Source organism: Poromitra crassiceps (genome assembly GCF_964638095.1).
Source record: "Poromitra crassiceps genome assembly, chromosome: 15".
Taxonomy (NCBI): Eukaryota; Metazoa; Chordata; class Actinopteri; order Beryciformes; family Melamphaidae; genus Poromitra; species Poromitra crassiceps.
In genome coordinates, this window is record NC_139634.1 from 35,596,404 (window position 1) to 35,605,912 (window position 9,509).

The 9,509-nt window shown below is 43.3% G+C and overlaps 1 pseudogene across 1 annotated transcript; it reads right to left on the bottom strand.

Moving 5' to 3' along the window:
• Positions 1-4,341: 4,341 nt before the first annotated feature.
• On the bottom strand, positions 4,342-5,427 carry LOC310789719 (45 kDa calcium-binding protein pseudogene; annotated as a pseudogene). The gene has a single exon. The product of its transcript is annotated as a 45 kDa calcium-binding protein pseudogene (transcript).
• Positions 5,428-9,509: the final 4,082 nt, after the last annotated feature.

Genomic DNA, 9,509 nt, shown 5'->3' on the forward strand with positions numbered 1-9,509 from the left:
GCTGTTTGTAATGTGACGACTTGTTGGCCAGAGGGTTTGACTCATTCACACAAAATGTGTGATTTTTTTGAGAATATATAACTTATATGGTAAGAAAAAGATAGCTGTGTACACAACCTTACACAATATTTAATAAATTTTTGGCCTCAGAATGATAAGAATTTACAGAGCTCATTATGGGCATGGGCCCACAGTAAATTAAAAATCACCCTGAAAACAGCTTCACAAAGGTGATGCTCTGAGAGAACCAAAGGATCTAGTGGCCCACCAGGCTTGTGACCCGGGATCACACACATCATTTGATGAGGGACTTTGATATGAAGTCGTTACCTTCCTGTTAGGGGTGAGTGAGAGCTATGAAGTCGTTACCTTCCTGTTAGGGGTGAGTGAGAGCTATAAAGTGAGTGTTCAAAGGCGTGACCTGTCATGGGAATGTTTGTCTAATGGTTTTAGTTGAGTTGAGTTGAGTTTATTTAACAAACTTCAAGTACAGGGTAAAACCATATAAATGGCATTGTCAGGGATAGCACGATAAAGGCCAGGACTTATTTCCATCGTGGTCCCTGGTGGGCCATCAGTCCAACCCTGCTCTCCAGGTGTTTACCGTCTTTTAGACGAAGAGGCAGGGTGATTTTCACAAGAAACAACACATTAATAATAAACACAGTAACATTCAGAATTTCAATTAATCCAACAATCTGTTTCCAGTCTGATAGTGATCAATCTGTTACAGATTGTCACTACAGAAGGTATTGCAATATACTACACAAAATACTATATAATATACAGGTAATTATGTATTATTATCTATTTCAGTCTAATTAATATATACAGATGTGCAATATAGAGTCAGATAGCAGTACTAATAAATAGGTAAGATCCATTACAATCAGTTAAGATAAGCAACTGTGCAATACTGTGTTGATACTAAAACCATAAAATAAAATAAATAAAAGTGCATTTTATTAATAAAACCCAAATCAAGTTAAGTTATTAAAATGTTGCGCTCTTTGGTTTCATCTTGTGTTATCACCAGACATTTTATATTTTATGTCATTTTGAATATGGTGTCGCCAAAAGTCTCGATTTGTAAATTCCCGTGGACAAAGAATACCAATACCAGGATTTAAATAGGGCAAATGTGGGGTCTCGATTATTGCTGATGAGTGTAAGCTTTGTAGCTTGGATAGTAGCCTAACAACCAAATTGCTAGCAGTTAGTAATTAGTTAGTAATTAGTCTAAGTAATTAGTCTACACCACAACTGCCAATGCCCTGCCTAATGACTGAAAGCTTAGAAGAAATTGGACTACAATGCAGCTGCTGCATAGACGTCCTCTTTTTCAGCCACTACAAGTCCCACAGCAGTTGGAGTGGAGTCCCTCCTCGCTAGTAAGCTAGCCTGAACCTGCAGGTCCACTCAAGCTAATGGCTGAGCCCAATCCATTCCCCTGTCTAGCACCTCTTCAGAGGCCGCTCGCCCCTTTGTTCTGACAATACACAAACGACCATTCAAATGGAGGGACTCTGTAATCAGTGAAATACTAGCCTCTGGGCTTTGTAGAATAGAAAAAGGGAGGGAGAGAGAGAGAGAAACATAGAGAGAGAGAGAGAGAGAAAATCCATCCATGACCAATCAACTCTAACTACCTGTCTGGCTTTTTAGCTGCAGATGTTATTTGAAAAGGGGAAAAATGTGCCCGTTCCAGATGTAAGATGTACAAAGAGAAGGCAGGCTGGTACCTCCACCCACCGAGAAAGCGGCCGAACCCTTCCACACCCATCCAGCTTTGATACGGGTGGTGTTGTTTTTGCCGTTGCCTACGTATTTCCTTCAACGAAATATGCAACGCATGACATTGCATGGCACTTTACGCTATTTTTAGAGCGTGTGAAAGATAAAATATGATTAATGCACGGGTTCCGTGTCCATGCATGATGAGACCTCACTGGAACATTTGGCAATGGATCTTTACCTGGAAATGTTTCGGGATCGTCTACACAAGTCGGAATTAAATTCCTAAACTTTTTCATTTCAGACCTTCAAATAGATAAGCAATGGACCATGGACCAGTTTTCATAAGACTTTATCCTCAAGAACGTTAGTTATGTGAAAAGATGTTTTTCTTGCTTGATGTGACCGTCTGTTGATCTCCAACTGACTTTATACACAGATAATTTTATGCAGATATGATTTTATACTGGATTACATCTGTCTATATATAGCCTACTGTAGTTGGAACGGAACAGTGAGGACTGTGAAATCTATGACCAAAATAGACATCGATATATATACATTCTCCCACTGTGCCTTCTCTAATGAGTGAAATTGAACTGATTTGCCTCATATTGCTGCAGTCCCAGTGGAACCCACTGGGTGGAACCCCTTGAAACACCCTCAAGGACCTGGAGCTCCCCAAATCCCACTTTGCAAACTAGTTAATGAAGCGTTGGGGGGCAGGGAGGGGAGGGAGGTGATGGTATTGCTCGCTTTTAGGCTTTCTTCATCACAGCTCTATTTTACAGGGATGCAGGGTGAAACATTTTTTCGACCTTCCTATCTCTAGCTACAGCGTCTTTTCCCCAGCCCCGCCCCCTTCCTTGACCGCACCCCCCCCCACCACCCACATCCCCGTAGCCACTCCTTCTACCCACCCCACCCGGACTCTCTACGACCTTCCTATCACTAGCTATGGCCCCTTTTTCTAGCCCTGCCCCTTTCCCTCACACTTCTGACCTTTGGCCACCAAAATCTAATCTGTTCAGTCCTTGAGTCCAAGTGGATGTTTGAGCCAAATTTGAAGAAATTCCCTCAAGGCGTTCCTGAGATATCGCGTTAACGAGCATGAAACGGGCGGTCATGAGGTCACAGTGACCTTGAACTTTGTGACCTTTGACCATCAACATTTTATCAGTTCTGAGTCCATGTGGATGTTTGAGCCAAATCTGAAGAAATTCCATCAAGGCATTCTTGAGATATCGCGTTAACAAACATTGGACAGAGGGACAAGCCCAAAAATGCCTCCTCCGGCTGCAGGCATAAAAAGACATATAATGTTCTATTGTTCTGGTGGCATAATTCATATGCTACCTTTTTGGGAACATTACATTTACAGTTTAGGCAAAGAGCGACAAAGTGCAATATGATGTGCAATGAGCTTCAATTGGTGGCAACAACTAGGGCTGTCAAAATTGGCCCAAAATCATATTCCATATATATATATATATATATATATATATATATATATATATTATTATTATTATTATTATTTATTTATTTTAAAAAAAATTCGCATGTTCGTGGCAAGGCAAACCAATACAACCAGAGAGCTTATATAACTGGTATATTTATTTGAACTTTTTTTTACCATAAACATTGTTTTTCTCCCATATTTATTCAGTCAGCATTAGTACAGTAGTCGCCTACACTTTTGTTTGAGTTTGTGATGATGAGTACGGAGGGGCGGAGGTGAGGGGTGCAGGTGGAAGGGGTATCCGTTTTATCGTGTTGTCAATTTGTGTCTCGATGTCACGATTGGTGGAATGAATGCAGAAACTGTTAAACAGACAAGACACAAGTCTAATAACAGTGTGTCTTCCACACCGTTATTAAATGCAATGTGGATGCAGGGGAATGTGTGGTTGGTTGGCTTGTTGTTTATGCGTGTCAGGGGGTCGCTATTCACCAGGTCAGTAGAGCCGCAGTGGCCATGGAACTGGTCCCCTTGTCCGGCGGGGCAGACTGTCATCAGAGCGGCTGTGGCTCAGGAGGTAGAGCGCGTCGTCCACTAACCAGAAGGTCGATCCCCGGCTCCTCCAGTCCACATGTCGAAGTGTCCTTGGGCAAGACACTGAACCCCAAATTGCTCCGGATGGCTGTGCCAGCACCCTGCGTGGCAGCTTGCCGCCTTCAGTGTGTGAATGGGTGAATGTAGGCACATTGTAAAGCACTTTGGATAAAGGCGCTATATAAATGCAGCCCATTTACCAGTCCATTTACCAGAGCACCTGTGACCGCAGAGCCGCGGCGGGGGCGAGACATTGTGAATGACACAAATGTATTTTGGAGTTGTGCAGTGTCTTAAATTCAGGGAAAAACCCAAAATGGATCATCCATAGAAAGCAATAACAATGGTTCACTTTAATGACAAATGGGCCAGAGATGAAGGAAGGATGCTTTAACGCCTCGAGTGCTATTGCACACTAGAACCTCTGATAGCTAACGCCCCCGCCCAGTCAGTAAGACAGGCCTGTCTTTGAAGCAGACCAGGATGCCTTGCTGCACCCTACCTTGCTGACCGGCCGGAGAGAGGGGAGGCGATTTCCAAGAGGGGTTTTGTCCTCAGAACTCCTCGTGAACATTCCTGGGATAGCCCATGAGCTTGCTGCCCATAAAGTATTTGCTGTACATAAGAATCTCCTCCAGCTCCAAGTTGTGATTCTGGTTGACGTCTGCCACGGCGATCATCTGCTTGGCTTCGTTCAATGCGTTGTACGCGTTCATTGGGTCTATGTACTCCTCAAGTTCATCCATGGTTACAATGCCATCATGGTTTGCACATAGGTTTGCATCAATGACATCCTCAAAGTCCTTTCTCTCTCGCACTCAGTCGTCATCAATGAACTGAGCCTGCTGGTTCTCCACAATGCCCGTGGATAAGAAGATCAACTCTGACAGCGTCAGTTTCTTATCACCATCCTGTTCTAGGTGACGAACGATCTCCTTGACCATGTATTTGAGTATGCCTCTGCTGTGCTCGGGGTGGAGGAAGGACAGGAACTCCTGTTCGTTCAGCAGCTGGTCAGCCGGGCGGTCGTCAGCCTGCAACCAGCGGTATTTCAGGGTTTCCAGAAGCTCCTGAGTTTCCTCATCTACTTTCAGATCTTCATTATTTTTTATTTTCTCAGCAACTTCTTTCTCATTGAATCCTCTCCTGGCCAGAAGCCTGACCCTGTATTCATCCCATGTCACGTTACCATCTCCATCGGGGTCAACTGCACGGAAGCTCACCTTGTTCTCCTTCACATCATCCTGGAAGTGCTCCTCCATCTTCTCCATAATCCAGCGCTGCATCTCCTTGGCACTCAAGCTCTTGTCTTTGTTCAAATAAACTTTGGTGAAGATGTCAATAAGCTTCTTCTGGTTCCTCCTTGGCTCAGAGGCCTCCTCAAACTCCTCCACCTCTCTACCCAGGAACACCTCCTGATGGAAGTCCTTGTTGAGGTGGTCATCCATCTCCATCTTCACCCCATTCAGGTGGTCTGGCGGCAGAATCTCGTTCTCATCCTTGTCGTTTGGGTTCTTATCTTTGAAGGCTGACATATTGGCTGGCCGTGGGTGGGCATCCATGGTGTGGAGCAGCAGGACATACAGAAGCAGGGACACAGCCACCAGGTGTCTGCAGCACACTTGCCTCAGAACAGCCATGATGGTTATTGCTTAGGAAAGTTGTCGTAGTACTCCCACATGGAAAAATTGCACCCTAGTAGTACGAAGGTAATTGCTCAAGTGACATCACTGGTGACATCATCACCAATGACATCACAATTTTTCGAGTCATCACCTATGACCTCATGCTTGAGAGACTCATCAGTGATTTATGACAGACACTGATGATGTCATAGTCATTGTGACATCCTCAGTGATGTCATAAATCCTTCCCTCCAGAGGCTATAATTAGGATCCGGAGGTCAGGAGGAAACAGAATTCTACAGCAAAGATGGCAGAGGAGAGAAGCAGAAATCATCAACTTTCAATTTTTTATTTTTTGTAATTTTTGCATGGTTATTTGTGCAGATATTAGCATTTTTGGTGGGCTGAGAATTGTGTGTGCCTCTTTTGATTCAGTGTTGTTTGATGCATGGTGGTTTCAAGTTTCTGTTTCCCTGTTTCATGACGCCGCGTGAGCTGTGATTGGTCTACTTTTGTGGGGACATACAGACACACACACACACACACACAAAGACAAATGCTGCCTTCGGCCACACCGTGTAAAAAAAAGAAGATAGAAACGAGTACGAGAAAAACACCACATGAATGCAAAACAACATCAATTAAACTAGCAAGTAATAAATCAGGTTAAATCCTTTAATGTAGAGTTGGTAAAAATGTTCTGTAGGTCAAGAAATGCATTAGCCCAACCCAAACAATGTTTGGGTTGCCAGTTATAAGTCATCCCTCCTCTTTTATTTTGAAGTCCCATTTGCCTGTAGCCCTGCATTTTCTCCTACCTGTGCAGGGGAGGACACACAGTTAAGTGGGGAGCCGATCACAAATGCCCCATTTAGAAGATAAAAACTACCATTGTTTTATGAGTGTGCCGTTTATACAGTGAAGTTTTTTTCTTCTTGTCAGTGTGGTTTTTATCTCTGCTTCAAAACCTACATGTCACATTCAGCTACAACAGTGTCAGCTTAATGTTAGCACAATGCATGCCCAACTTAATACAACATTTTCATGAAGTCGTTTAAAAATTACTCTTGATACAACAACCTACAAGATTTTGGCCACATCTAACCCCAATTAAGCGACTCTTCATAAATCATGATTAAAATACTGTCATAGTTTTCCAAAGGCGTTCAAAAGCACGTTGAAGTGCACTTGGGTGTGTACTCTTGGCCCATTTGTTCAATGTAAATAGATATCGGCATCAGATAAATGTATTGTATACATGTTGTGCAGGGTTCCTGAACATCAAACACAGAGATTGGATCATTACATCCCAGCCCAGAGCTTAGTGCTATCCCGACTTAAATTGCAATGTTATTCTCTTTTGTTCTTATTTGTATCGGCACTTTGTGATGAGCCCTTTTTTTCCCCAAGTTTCTTCATGAATAATTTTGGGCTTCACTTGACATCTACACATACGTCTTTGCCTCCTGCGAATATCCAGACGATACACAGATCCAATCACATTGGCAGAGGGAGAAAGGCAACTGATCATGGTGGTTGTCACACACCATTTTGCTGTAAATGGGTTCATTCATCTTGATAAAAGCTGAGAAGATGCTAGAGGAGCGAGAGAAAGGATTGGTTGGGCTTCTATAAGAGTGCTGTGGGTGCCCCCCCCCCCAGCCGACCCACCCAAACACACACACACACACACACACACACACACACACACACACTACGTTAAGTGAGAGCGCATGTGAGGTGTGTCTGCTGCCTCACAGAGCTCACACAGAGCTCGGGGGCTACAGTCATTACAGATATAATTTTGTTGAAGTGTTGGGGACTGACAAATTGCCTTGCCGAACCCCATTGGTTTGGGTGAGGCACGTTTGTCAAATATCTAGTAAACCTCCTGCCTAAGGCTGATGGACTGAGCTGGAGAGACGAGTGTAAGGATTTTTCTTTTTAGGTAAAGTAAACCGTATCCCCAACAGTATAATAGGAGGTTAACTATGAACTCCAGTATGTGATCACCATAAGGTGAAGAACCACTGATATGAAGAAACAGTCTGTGATCGCCATAAGGTGAAGAAGACCCACTGATATGAAGAAACAAACTAGAGACCATCTTTCATTGTGTCTATGTTCGAACTTGACCTTCATTTTTATGTGAACTACTCACCTGTAAGGTTTCGTGACTGCATCTTACACGGTTTTTGATGCTATCACATTCACAAAGTCTGTCCACAGACAGACATATTAACACCTTGCGGCTAAGTACTCAAAACGTCTTCTGTGATAGTTCCCGCTACAATAGAGTACCACAGAGATGAGATCTTTTTGTCCCTGCACTTCCTGGTTCTTAGGGGGAACAGGCAAAGATTTTTGTATGGGAATTTTGGTTAAATGCATGAAATAAGGTCTGTGGTTAACAAAAGTCTATGAAACAGCCAAGTTTGTGTTCAGCAAGATGATCTTCACAAATGAGGACCACTTTTATGACTTTTGAAGCATTTTCTGAAAAGCTTCTATGTACTTTATCAAATTGCTAATTATTTTCAGATGTTTATCACCATGGACAGTTCTAATGGGTTTGCTTATTTGTTTTTCTTTTTTAGGGGCAATAGTGACCAAAATGAGTCACCATTGGGAGAAAAGAAGCTTGATTTTACTTGAATGGAAACTCTGGTTTTTCCAGATTTGGAGAAGTTATTGGAAATTATACATCCAAAATGTTTCAGAAATGTTGTGAAAATTTGTTCTTCATTGTTTTGTTTTGTTTTTCTCAACTGCTCAAGTCCTATTTAGTTAGAGTGCTGACCTATGGTGCTGACCAGCAGCTTTGAGCTTGTGGATTCAAACCTCAGTCAGTCAATAACGGCGACAGCCAGAGGAAAGAGTGAAAAGCCTGAGAAAAAGCTGTCTTAGAAGAAGTCACCCAGTGGCTCAAAGAGTTTGATAGCTGCCCACCAGTTTGAGCCTCAGTCAGTTTTGAGCTTGTGGGTTCGAGCCTCAGTGATTTTGAAGAACAACTTCCCAAGTGAAGACTGAAAAGCTCTGACAGAAATGCCTTGACGTTGTAAGACAGTGGCTCACAGATTTTGACAGCTGCATCAAAGTTTGGAGGTTGTGGGTTCGAGCGTCGAGCGTCAGGAGTTTTGAAGTGACTGAAAAGCTCTGAGAAAAAGATGTATTAAGAAGTATGACCCAGTGGCTCCGAGAGTTGGATTGTTGACCAGTGGGTTTGAACTTCAGTCAGTTTTGAGCTTGTGTGTTCAAGCCTGTCAGTTTTGAACGGCGACAGCCATAGGAAAAAGATAAAAGCGCTCAAAGAAGATCTGTGAGAGTGAAGGGGAGCTGGTGGTGCGATGGAGTTATTGACCACATAGCGACGCAGCAGCATGCGGGTGGCCTGTTTGATTCCTACTCCAATCCCACTACCTGGACCTCCCCCCTGACTTCCATAACAGAGATATGAGCAGGGGCTTATGAGAGAGAAAATCATGGACAGCTGAACTTTTACTGACCTTTTTTTTTAGGGAGGAACGTTGTGGACCGAAATGCGGCCAACAGGTTGTAAGATGGAAAAAGTGGAAGAAAACCATGTATAATATGGATTCCAGTACTGACAGCAGCCGGTCTGTTGCTCTGGATTTCTATGCAGTCTGTCCACACTGTGTGTTTCTGTGAATCTGCCTGTAGGAGGTGCCGTATCGCTCAGACATGTTAAAGAAATGTCTCCTCCATCAGGAATCGAACCCACACTCAGACTGTCAGGTATAGACAGAGACTCAACTACTCAGCCTGCTGAGCGGTGAGCTTTTTTAGACTTCAGCTTCTGATTTCTACAAGTGTTTACACTGACGACGACAACAACAAGCATAAAGAGTGAAACAGGTGGGATTTGAACCAGCAACCAGCTACACACCAACCATCTGTTTATCTCACTGAGCTAGAGTCAGGGGCTGTCCAGCATCCTTCATCAGCTTATATCTATCAGTGTTCGAACTACTGGTGCTAAAGAAGCACCCCTGCTACATCTTACAGTCAGCAGCTTATAATGTGAACACTTCTGATGCCAGAGTCTGATGCAGGGATTGAACCAACAACCTCCTGCT